The sequence below is a fragment of the Sycon ciliatum genome, chromosome 9, assembly GCF_964019385.1.
Source record: "Sycon ciliatum chromosome 9, ocSycCili1.1, whole genome shotgun sequence".
NCBI classification, from domain to species: domain Eukaryota; kingdom Metazoa; phylum Porifera; class Calcarea; order Leucosolenida; family Sycettidae; genus Sycon; species Sycon ciliatum.
The window spans coordinates 23,341,688-23,353,400 of record NC_088651.1 but is presented as its reverse complement, the minus strand read 5'-3'; positions in this window follow the sequence as shown (position 1 = coordinate 23,353,400).

Sequence of the window (11,713 nt, the reverse complement as noted above, 5' to 3'; positions counted from 1 at the left end):
CATAAAAAACTGCCCTCCTGGACCTGGGAGGCTCTCCTGACACCAGTTGCCAGCTGTCGTCGTCTAAGACCTCCAGGACTGGCTTGGAGCGATGTGTAGCTCTCCTGCTGTAAGGGCCCTCAATGCCAGTGATCTCAGAATTACTGTCTTCCTCACTGGACGCCTCAGGCTCAGGGTCACTGCCAGTGTCACCCACGCTACGGGGATCACCCGTACTAGCAGTGCACGCGGCAGCCTGGCCTGTGCGGGTACTACGGGTACGATTTATTGACGATTTCGTAGATCTACGCTTCGTACGCTGGCTCTGCTGAGAAGCTTGAACATTTGGGAGAACACTTGCCTTGGCAATGGCGGCTTCCTTGAGGGAGACAACTTCCTGAGTCAGGCCTGACACTTGCCGCGACAGGTCATTGATTCTTTTGTTGAGGCGATCCTCGCGATCGGCCGACTCGGACGCTAAGTTCGCCAGGGTCTTGATAACCTCAATCACAGACGACTCAATACCCGGGAGGGAGCACAGCAGTTTCGTCTCGACCTCTGAGAGCCCCTTGAGGGCGGCCTTTGTAGCTGGGGGCATGGCCGCCAGAGGTGGGTCAGCCCTCGATCTGGCACTTCTGTTACATGTAGTTGTGTCTGGCAGGGTTCTAAACACCTCCATTCCACGCTATTTTTCTGGTGTAAATTTGTCACGTACGTGAATGTGAGCTTGTTGAGTGTACACAGTTGCCCCGCTATATTCAACTCAGAAGATTCCGTCTAATTCAAACCGGAGCCACGAAGGGGAACGTACTTGGAAAGCACAGTCTGCAAGGCATTGTGCAGGATACGAAGTGCACTGTCCACATTCTGAGGATATTAATGTGTTCCAAGGGGTACTTAGTCTAAGTCTGCATTGACCGCCTCCCACACAGCACGTGTCACGTGGCGGATATAGACACCGGGTTAGGCTCCTGACGTGGTTTCGCGGGGAGACTGAGGCACTTCGTATAAACCGAAACGTTGAATTTTTTTCTTTCTGAAATGAATTTGTGAAAAAAGCGATACGGTGTGAGCCAGTGTTGCTCAAAAGCCAATTTTTGATGTTCAAAACTCTTCATGATAATTATGAGGTAAAAGACAGCGATGGAGTAAAATGCGAAACTACCACGGGAAAATCAGGACTTGAATTCTGCTGTACGTACGCTGGTCCCGCGCAAAGTAACCGGGTCGATTGGTGTGGGAGGGGGAGAGAAGGGGCGGGGAGGAGGGAGTGCCGGGAAGTTGAGAATATCGACAGCCTGGACTGTTGCGCTACGAGAATGAGATACTTGACAAAATATGAAACCACACTTGTATCCGCTATGCTAAACTCCATGCTAACTTGTCCACACTTGCTATGCTTCCCTTCCATCTACAATGTAGATTCTCTGATGACGTCACGCATCAGCATGGCTCATGCATAAACATGTACATGTATTTTAACATAACATTCAGGACAATCAGGACTTCTCAATCAAGCCCAAGACAGACATGACAGATAACAAGAAATATCCGAGGAATTACGTGCAGGGATTAAGGGCAATAAGCCTCCTGTTTTGATCTGTAAAGCCGAATGTCGGGCATATGAACTTCTAGTATCGATCGAAATATGTCTGATTGTGAGCTGACAGCCGTTGTAATCTGCCGCTAGCTGGTACAGTACAGCAAACCTCACGATTCCAGTGCATTCGGAGGGCTGTGTAAATCCCGCAGCAAATGAACTGCAAAGAAAGTCATCCGTGGTCCAGTAGACTTCCCTTTCTTGTGTAAATTTTAGGCCGCCAAAAAATGATAATATACCCATGATGTCTGGTATACCGGACATCAGACCAGATCGATCTGACTTTCCGCGTAGCCATAATGTAGTGTCAGGATAGATAGTCACGTGACAGCATGAAATTGTACGGCGTACAGGACTGTTGGAGAATAATATGGTCTTGGTTGCCCTGACTACGCAGCAAGAACGCCTGTACTAGGCCTAAGTGGTAGAACACCTCCTGTACTGGACCCGGCATGCGTGTTATTACGGGATCTTCACAAATACTCTCGCCAGGCTCGGCTCCTTATGCAGCGCAACCTTCGGTACTCGGCGCAAATCGACTCTCGTCCATTATCGCTGGGAATCAGGCAGCCGAAATGTCTCCGCGAGTTATTAATTATGGCAAAGCTCCATATGCATGTAACTGTAAGCCGTCGGAGGTGAACTGGATATCATTGGCCAATCCATCTACATGTTGTTTTGCAGCCCAATCTCTTCTTTTATTGTTGTTGTTCTGATTTGCACTTATTTTTCTTTCGTTTTTTCTTCTTTTTTTGCCATGGCTGGCTATAATCGCCCTCACCTCCTCCTTCATTGGCCTTGGCCATGAGTGTGTGCGTGATAATAATAATAATAATAATAATGTAACATGTAAGTTGTAAGCATATTCCCCGGTGGTGTATAGAACTTTGGAAGAATAAAGGAAAACAGTGATGCGCCGGCCATACGTGACAATTTGACTCTTTGGCCAAAGATTTGACTGTAGGAACGTATAGTTGCTGATCCCAAAACGGAAGACGGGTACCTGAGATATTTGGTGACCTGGTAAGCTGCTAAACGCTTGCACAGCTCAATAGCGCTAACTGCAGTTACGCCTTTAGGGGATTGAGACTACGGCTAAAAACACGTGTGAACTTGAGTGTCCATGGTGATGCTGTCGTGTTTCAAATTTTTTAACACAGTCGCTGATTTTATACGTCTGAGTCGTAGAACCTTGGACCCAGTTGGCCGTAGTCTGAAAAGCCTATCACTAAAATCCGGCCAAAGGTGCAAAACCAGCGCTCTGGAGCAGTCATGTTTGATTTTGCGGTATCAGCCCCAATCTAAGGGTAAAACCAAGAATAGTGATTATGATAATAAAGCTGGCATGCAGAGTACTGTGAAGTACCTATAATACACTGAAAGTGAAGCTCAGTCCAAGCAACTTACAAAATGCATTTTTCAGACGTGCCTCTGCAACGCTAACCGCAGCTGGATCTCGAGGTGGTTGTACGTAACACGCAAACACATGTAGCTGGACCTTACCAGCGCAAAGCAGAGCCGAGTGCGGATCAACGCCGTGAGACGAGAATACTGATCATTTCTCTTTTCAGAGATGAGAGCAGCCAAGCGCTTGTACAAAACGTCAGTTGCAGTCACTGAAATCCAGTCAAAGGTGGAAACTTAGCGCTCTGCACGAGCTATGATTGCATCCCTTCACCTGTACATATCTAGGTCCAGCAGCATTCGCACCACTGCAAAGGCACCAAATATGCACTTTTGATCAGATTTCGCCATTCACATCAGTAGTAGACTTTGCAAATCTCGTTGTTATGAGTAATCACCAAAACAATCAAAAGGCAACACGCCCACCCCAACTATAGGGCGTCAGATATCGCCAAAGGCGGAGTTGATTAGCGCTATAGACAGGACAACGGCTGTATACTGTCAGGTTTTTCACGCAAAGAAATACCTGTGTTTCAGGGAGAACAGCGCTCAGTTTGTGTTCACCAGGATCAAGTGGAGACGTGCAGTTAAAACACGTTCTTTGGCTGCAATTCCCTCGCCAGAACGAAGGTTGAAGATAAGAATCAACATTAATCTAGCGTCAGTGCCTGGCGTCCAGCCGATCCGCTTCATTCCGTGAACGGCAGACATGGTGAGGAAGATAGAGCTGATCTACAGTCCTTGTCAGGTCAGTAACCGTTTCAAGAAAACGGGTCAAAAGGTAGATGGGGAAATTAGTTTACGCAGTTATGGTGAAACAGCTGAGATTCTCGCGGAAGTCGAGTTCAGGAGTAGAGCTTTCCAGACAGATGTTCCGTTTAATGAGACGTTTAAGAGTGTACTGCGCGCAGTGAGCCTTGACCATGTACCCCCTCCAAGAGCGAACGTAAAACTAGCAATGAAAAATTGTCCGGTGGAATGCATCGAAACGGTTACCATGGAGATCATACACTGGCGTAATACGCTCCGTCGCAGTGGTTATAGTCCTGAGAGATTACATAGGTCCTTTCATCTTAAAGCTCCTGAAAAGTCGACGAAGAAGCTCAACTCCCATCAGCTGTACCAAACATCTATAGTGAATTTCCGGCGACATCAAACTTCAGAACTTTTTCCTTACACAAGAGAGATGCTCTCCATACAAGACGGTTCTCAGGTAATGAGTGAGACCCAAACATCTAATTCTACTAGTTATCTCTGGAATCGTGTGGCTAAACTAGATTTGCTGTCATCACAAGAAAAGCGCTTTGGATTTGAGTTTACTGCAGCGGAACACATGCCTCGTTTCCTTCCTAACGATAGCGAGTTTTGGAGAATTTATGCATCCGACACCAAGGTTGGACAGGTTTGAGACGTTTCAAATCGAACTTGACTTCTGTCAAATCTGCATACCAGTGGTTATAGCTGCCCTCAGATTCCTTCTCAACACATTGTCCCATTTTCACGTTTTCTTGCCAATTGGCCATGCATTCAGAGTACGTGCTTTATATAGTCTAAACGATACTTATGACGTACACTGGTATTCAACGTGGCCTGTTGGATGCTTGTATATTCCAGGCGATCTCTTTTATCCCATAGCTGATCATCACCCCAAGTTACACCTTTATGTCGATTCTACTTCTAACCCTCCACGGTATGATCCACCCTACCCGGACATCAGTCACTACAGTGACTGGTATACCAAGCTCGAGTCTCAATTATACCTGCTGCCCAAGTCATTATCATGACAACATCTGCATCAGTGGATGAATTTCACTGTGATCTGGTCTTTTCTATTCAGAAAATAAATATTGTGTTAATATCGTATTTCACAAGTTGCATTTAGTTTCATTTAGTTTATGAGCCAGCACAAGCGAAAAGGGACCTTATCCGTTTTTTGGGCATTTTGAGTTAGCAACGGATTCTTGTAGCCAGAGAACGTATGAATCAGATAAAAAAAACCGAATGAAAATCCATCAACATATAGCAAAGTTACGGACGTTTAAATCAACACTGTTTTCACCAAAACATCGCACATATCCACGAATAATCTTTGAAATGCGTAAATTGCAATAATTTGGCCATAGAAGCCTTACAGAAGCCTTCGAGTCACCAGCAGAAGGGCTGGAGGATACAGTATACACACACTACTAGGCAGTTGGCATAAGTTTCACTGTGATGGAATTTATAGTGCCAAGCGTGACGTCTGATGGGCCATCACGTCCTTCGGTACCACGCAGGCATGCCGCATTTTAGATCTAACAACAAGAATAATAGAATGTTCTGAGGCATGTAGCTTTGACACAGCACCAGACTCTAGCAATTATCAGGCTCAAAACGTGTGTTGCACTACGCAAGTTTGTCATTCCTCCGGCACAGGCGGACACAGCTCATCCTTGTAAGGGTCTGCCACAAACGGCCGGATATCCTTGAACAGGTACTTCTGGCGTTCTTGTGACAGACCTGCTTGGGGGCAACACTTGGGGAAGGCCTGCTGCTCTCACCTGCTCAGGTGTGGTCTTCAACAGCTGAACATGGTCAGTCAGCTGATGCATGCAGTCGTCTTCTGCTCCTCACTCCCAGCCGCCATCACGTTGCGCCGCAAGTCCTCGCACACCGGGCAAACATCCATGCGAGCCGTCATGAACTTAATATGCGGCAATGTCTGGTGCCAGATGGAGCGGAACGTCGACAAGGATACAGACTTCTTACCCTCCTTGTGGCAGCAGTCGCAGAAGTCTGCATGCACGGACTTGTACGTTTGTGACGCTGGAAGGAAGATAGGTGGCGTGTCGTCTCTGCCACGGAGTGGCGCAGGATGTGGAATTCCAAACACTTCCGCGTGCCGAGTGATGTACTCCACGCAGTACTTCACAACAGCAAACTCCAGGACATTGTGTGGCTGTTTGCCTGTGTTGCCGTGCACTAGTGGCACAAGCCCATTTTTCTCCAGGTGGCTTCTGTACCGTTTCAGCCTCTTGCTAGACAGTGCGTACACGTGATGGAACGCACCCACACAAACAGTCAGTCCTTGGAATTTGTAGGTAAAACGCTCCCTCTTGCGCTTCTCTCCACTCTCAAAAACTGTTTCAGGATTACTCAAAGCTTCAAGAGGGCCCAGGACCACCAGCTCACTCTGAGTCTCGTGCGACTCCATTTCTCTCATGTTCAGGATCGACGTCTCGATGTCAGCTGGGTCAAATTGCTGCAAGCAATTTTTTAAACATCCGCAGTTCTCTTTTTGACGAACAGTGTCGTCCTCCTCTGCCGGCGCAACGGTCGCTTCACAAGCTGCTGCGGAGCTAGCCTGCGGAGGTTTGGGCTCTGCCTTTCCGACATACAGCTCTGCTGCTGCGTCGACATCCACTCGCTGCTGAAGAAAGTGTCGCCGTCGTCAGGTTGAACCGAACGTCACTGGCTTCCGACTCGTCTTCCTCACCAAAAACTTCAGCCTCATCTCTTCCAGGAGAGATTTCAGCGCTTCGTTCACGGTGAAATATTTACAAACGCTCATAGTGAACAGCTACGCCGACCCAAGGACTTAGCAGAAAGCGAAGACGGCAAGACAACTGCGCTGAAACTGTGAAAGCAACTCTTTGTCTTTCCGCTCGCGCGTGCGATTTTATTCAGCGGAGGTGTCGACGTGTCACCTGGTCACGGTCGATCGATTTTGATCGCCGATCGGTGATGCGTGGGTCGATTTAGCCAGGGTTTTCTTCTACAGGAGCTGTAGGATACTGGCTCTCCAATACAAAGAATGACTGAGCTCCAAAGAAGTCGCGTATCGCCAAAAAACGAACAGTTTCAAGTTCGATCCGAACGTGACAGCTGAGAATCAGCTGATTCACTTCAAGTGCGGTTTTCTCAAGATCACGTGCAGCAGGATAAGGTCCCTTTTCGCTTGCGCCGGCTCTTATTATTATTTTAGGGTTGATATCACCTCCACCATGGCTGATTTTAGTTTAATTTAGACACTTCATGCACACAAGTGTGATGACAAAAGTGTTTGATTTCTTGGTTGATTTTACCACTACCACCGTTACTCTATTTGGCTGACCCCATTTGCGTGGGTTTGATTTTCTAGTGTTTTCAAGAATGTTTTCACATCTCAAAATGTTCTCTAGTTTCTGATGTAGTCTTTTTGTCAATTGATCCGGTTTAAAAGGGAAAATGCTCTCCGTCCCCACCCCTCCCTGACAACAAGGCATCAGCTCCAAAGATCTATTGCAGAGACATCATTAGTTACAGTACAAGCATTGTCACGAATATTCACCAGGTCAAAGTCACGGCCGTAAGTAGTGGATGTTGCAAACCTTCTGTCGCGTTGACACCGGCCAGTATCCATGGTCCATGCAGTTTAGTTACGTTTTGTTTTAAACTATACACCGTACATGGCTGGGGCTACCACTGCACACTTTGCGTTGCGATTGCAGGGCATTTATAACCAACCACTGCCAGCAGAAAAAAAGAATAAGAAACCGAAATGAAAAGGAAGGAAATGTAAAACCAAGACTGGACGTATGTGTTACGAGTTATGAGCTACTGTACACGACGTTAACAAGATAATACACAGTCAGAAAGCGACTCAATCTGCGGACAGAACTGTTTGGTCCTTTGTGGACTCGTCAGCGCAGCACAGAGGAAATGAGGCCGAACCTGATAGCAATGGAAATAAAAAATTCAAATCAGGCCCGAACGTACCTTGCCAGAGTGCTCAAACTGACAAGTCAGTGAGCTCTGCATAACGCAAACAGTCAGAAAGCGAGATAACTTAGCACAAAACCGACATGCAACTGAGAAATTCAACTACCAGACACCTCACATGTAGCTGTAACAAATATTCATTTGACAGGAGGTGAGATTCTGAACCTATGGATAACTCCAGGCTCTGAAGTTGTCACTTCAAGGATGGCGTGACGGCGAACTCGCCATCTTTTTTCCACAGAACATTAATTTTAAGAAGTTCATGGATTTTCCTGACCCAGAGATCAAGTCAAGGTCAGTGTGTCCTCTGTCATACAAATCTTCATTCTCACCATTTCGTTTATCTTCACAGTAGAACTCTGCTTCTCCCGCCTGCTAGGTTATATTATATCCCTTGTTTTGTTTATTTGTTCGACAGAGTGCTTCACCTTTTCAATAATACAAGTTCCACACTTCTTTGTGTGAGCAGACATATAGCTTTTCTAGATTTTCAATGCATATGCATACATAATAGTAATGTGGTGCCAAGATGGAAACAGTCACGTAACAGAGTGAAATTGGTCTGCGTATAATGGGTAATATCGTCTTGGTTGCCATGGACACGGATAAATAAGGCTTCTTCTAGGTCTAAGTGGTAGAACACCTCCTGTACTGGACCTGGCATACGTTTTATAAAGGGATCCTCACAAAATAATACTGTCGGCGAAAAGGATTGGTCGAGGGTAATATCGTCTCTGACTTGTGAGTACATGATGCAGTTGTCTTGTGCAGTTTGCAATTTTCTACTTCAAGTAAAAGCACGTGAGACGCTCCATAATTATGATATTGTTGGTTGTCACTTGGCTTCTACCTCACACCTATGTCTATCTCTACTCCAGTATTGACGTTTATTTTTAGGCATAATCAATTTGTTGTGCCTCCCTTACTCCTCGTGACGATCTGGCACTTCTGTTACATGTAGTTGTGTCTTGCAGGGTTCTAAACACCTCAATTCCATGCTATGTTTCTGGTGTAAATTTGTCACGTTCGTGTATGCGAGCTTGTTGAGTGTACACAGTTGCCCCGTTTATATTCAACTTAGAAGATTCCGTCTAATTCAAACCGGAGCCACGAAGGGGAACGTACTTGGAAAGCAAAGTCTGCAAGGCATTGTGCAGGATACGAAGTGCACTGTCCACATTCTGAGGATATTAATGTGTTCCAAGGGGGTAATTAGTCTAAGTCTGCATTGACCGCCTCCCACACAGCACGTGTCACGTGGCGGAGATCAAAAGACACCGGGTTAGGCTCCTGAGCTTGAGACGTGGTTTCGAGGGGAGACTGAAGCACTTCGTATAAACCGAAACGTTGAATTTTTTTCTTTATGAAATGAATTTGTGAAAAAGCGATACGGTGTGAGCCAGTGTTGCTCATAAGCCAATTTTTGATGTTCAAAACTCTTCATGATAATTATGAGGTAAAAGACAGCGATGGCGTAATGCGAAACTGCTACGGGAAAATCAGGTCCTGAATTCTGCTGTACGTACGCTGGTCCCGCGCAGAGTATCCGGGGTGATTGGTATGGGAGGGGGGAGAGAAGGGGCGGGGAGGGGGTGTGCCGGGAGGTTGAGAATATCGACAGCCTGGACGGACGCCCTATGAGAATGAGGCACTTGACAAAATATGAAACCACACTTGTATCCGCTATGCTAAACTCCATGCTAACTTGTCCACACTTGCTATGCTTCCCTTCCATCTACAATGTAGATTCTGTGATGACGTCACGCATCAGCATGGCTCATGCATAAACATGTGCATGTTTTTTAACATGACATTCAGGACAATCAGGACTTCTCAATCAAGCCCAGGACAGACATGACAGATAACAGGAAATATGAGATGAAATCCATGCTGGGATTAAGGGCAATACGCATAATGTTATCATCTATAAAGCCTAGTGTCGGGAATATGAACTTTCCAGCATCGATCGAAATATTTCTGAATGTGAGCTGATAGCCGCTGTAATCTGCCGCTAGCTGGTACACTACAGCAAACCTCAAGATTCCAGTGCACTCGGAGGGCTGTGTAAATCCGGCAGCAAATGAACTGCAAAGAAAGTCATCCGTGGTCCAGTAGACTTCCCTTTCTTGTGTAAATTTTAGGCCGCCAAAAAATGATAATATACCCATGATGTCTGGTATACCGGACATCAGACCAGATCGATCTGACTTTCCGCGTAGCCATAATGTAGTGCCAGGATAGATAGTCATGTAACAGCATGAAATTGTACGGCGTACAGGACTGTTGGAGAACAATATGGTCTTGGTTGTCCTGACTACGGAGTAAGAACGCCTGAACTAGGCCCAAGTGGTAGAACACCGCCTGTACTGGACCCGGCATGCGTGTTATTACGGGATCTTCACAAATACTCTCGCCAGGCTCGGCTCCTGATGCAGCGCAACCTTCGGTACTCGGCGCAAATCCACTCTCGTCCATTATCGCTAGGAATCAGGCAGCCGAAATGTCTCCGCGAGTTATTAATTATGGCAAAGCTCCATATGCATGTGGCTGTCAGCCGTCGGAGGTGAGCTTGATATCATTGGCCAATCCATCTACATGTTGATTTGTAGCCCAATCTCTTCTTTTATTGTTGTTGTTCTGATTTGCACTTATTTTTCTTCCGTTTTTTCTTCTTTTTTTGCCATGGCTGGCTATAATCGCCCTCACCTCCTCCTTGATATGATTGGCCTTGGCCATGAGTGTGTGCGTGATAATAATAATAATGTTACATGTACGTTGTAAGCATATTCCCCGGTGGTGTATAGAACTTTGGAAGAATAAAGGAAAACAGTGATGCGCCGGCCATACGTGACAATTTGACTCTTTGGCCAAAGATTTGACTGTAGGAACGTACAGTTGCTGATCCCAAAACTGAAGACGGGTACCTGAGATATTTGGTGACCTGGTAATCTGCTAAACGCTTGCATAGCTGAATAGCGCGAACTGCACGTTACGCTTATAGGGGATTAAGACTACGGCTAAAAACACGTGTGAACTTGAGTGTCCATGGTGACGCTGTCGTGTTTCAAATTTTTTAACACAGTCGCTGATTTTATACGTCTGAGTCGTAGAATCTTGGTCCCAGTTGGCCGTAGTCTGAAAAGCCTATCACTAAAATCCGGCCAAAGGTGCAAAACCAGCGCTCTGGAGCAGTAATGTTTGATTTTGCGGTATCAGCCCCAATCTAAGGGTAAAACCAAGAATAGTGATTATGATAATAAAGCTGGCATGCAGAGTACTGTGAAGTACCTATAATACACTGAAAGTGAAGCTCAGTCCAAGCAACTTACAAAATGCATTTTTCAGACGTGCCTCTGCAACGCTAACCGCAGCTGGATCTCGAGGTGGTTGTACGTAACACGCAAACACATGTAGCTGGACCTTACCAGCGCAAAGCAGAGCCGAGTGCGGATCAACGCCGTGAGACGAGAATACTGATCATTTCTCTTTTCAGAGATGAGAGCAGCCAAGCGCTTGTACAAAACTTCAGTTGCAGGCACTGAAATCCAGTCAAAGGTGGAAACTTAGCGCTCTGCACGAGCTATGATTGCATCCCTTCACCTGTACATATCTAGGTCCAGCAGCATTCGCACCACTGCAAGGGCACCAAATATGCACTTTTGATCAGATTTCGCCATTCACATCAGTAGTAGACTTTGCAAATCTCGTTGTTATGAGTAATCACCAAAACAATCAAAAGGCAACACGCCCACCCCAACTATAGGGCGTCAGATATCGCCAAAGGCGGAGTTGATTAGCGCTATAGACAGGACAACGGCTGTATACTGTCAGGTTTTTCACGCAAAGAAATACCTGTGTTTCAGGGAGAACAGCGCTCAGTTTGTGTTCACCAGGATCAAGTGGAGACGTGCAGTTAAAACACGTTCTTTGGCTGCAATTCCCTCGCCAGAACGAAGGTTGAAGATAAGAATCAACATTAATCTAGCGTCA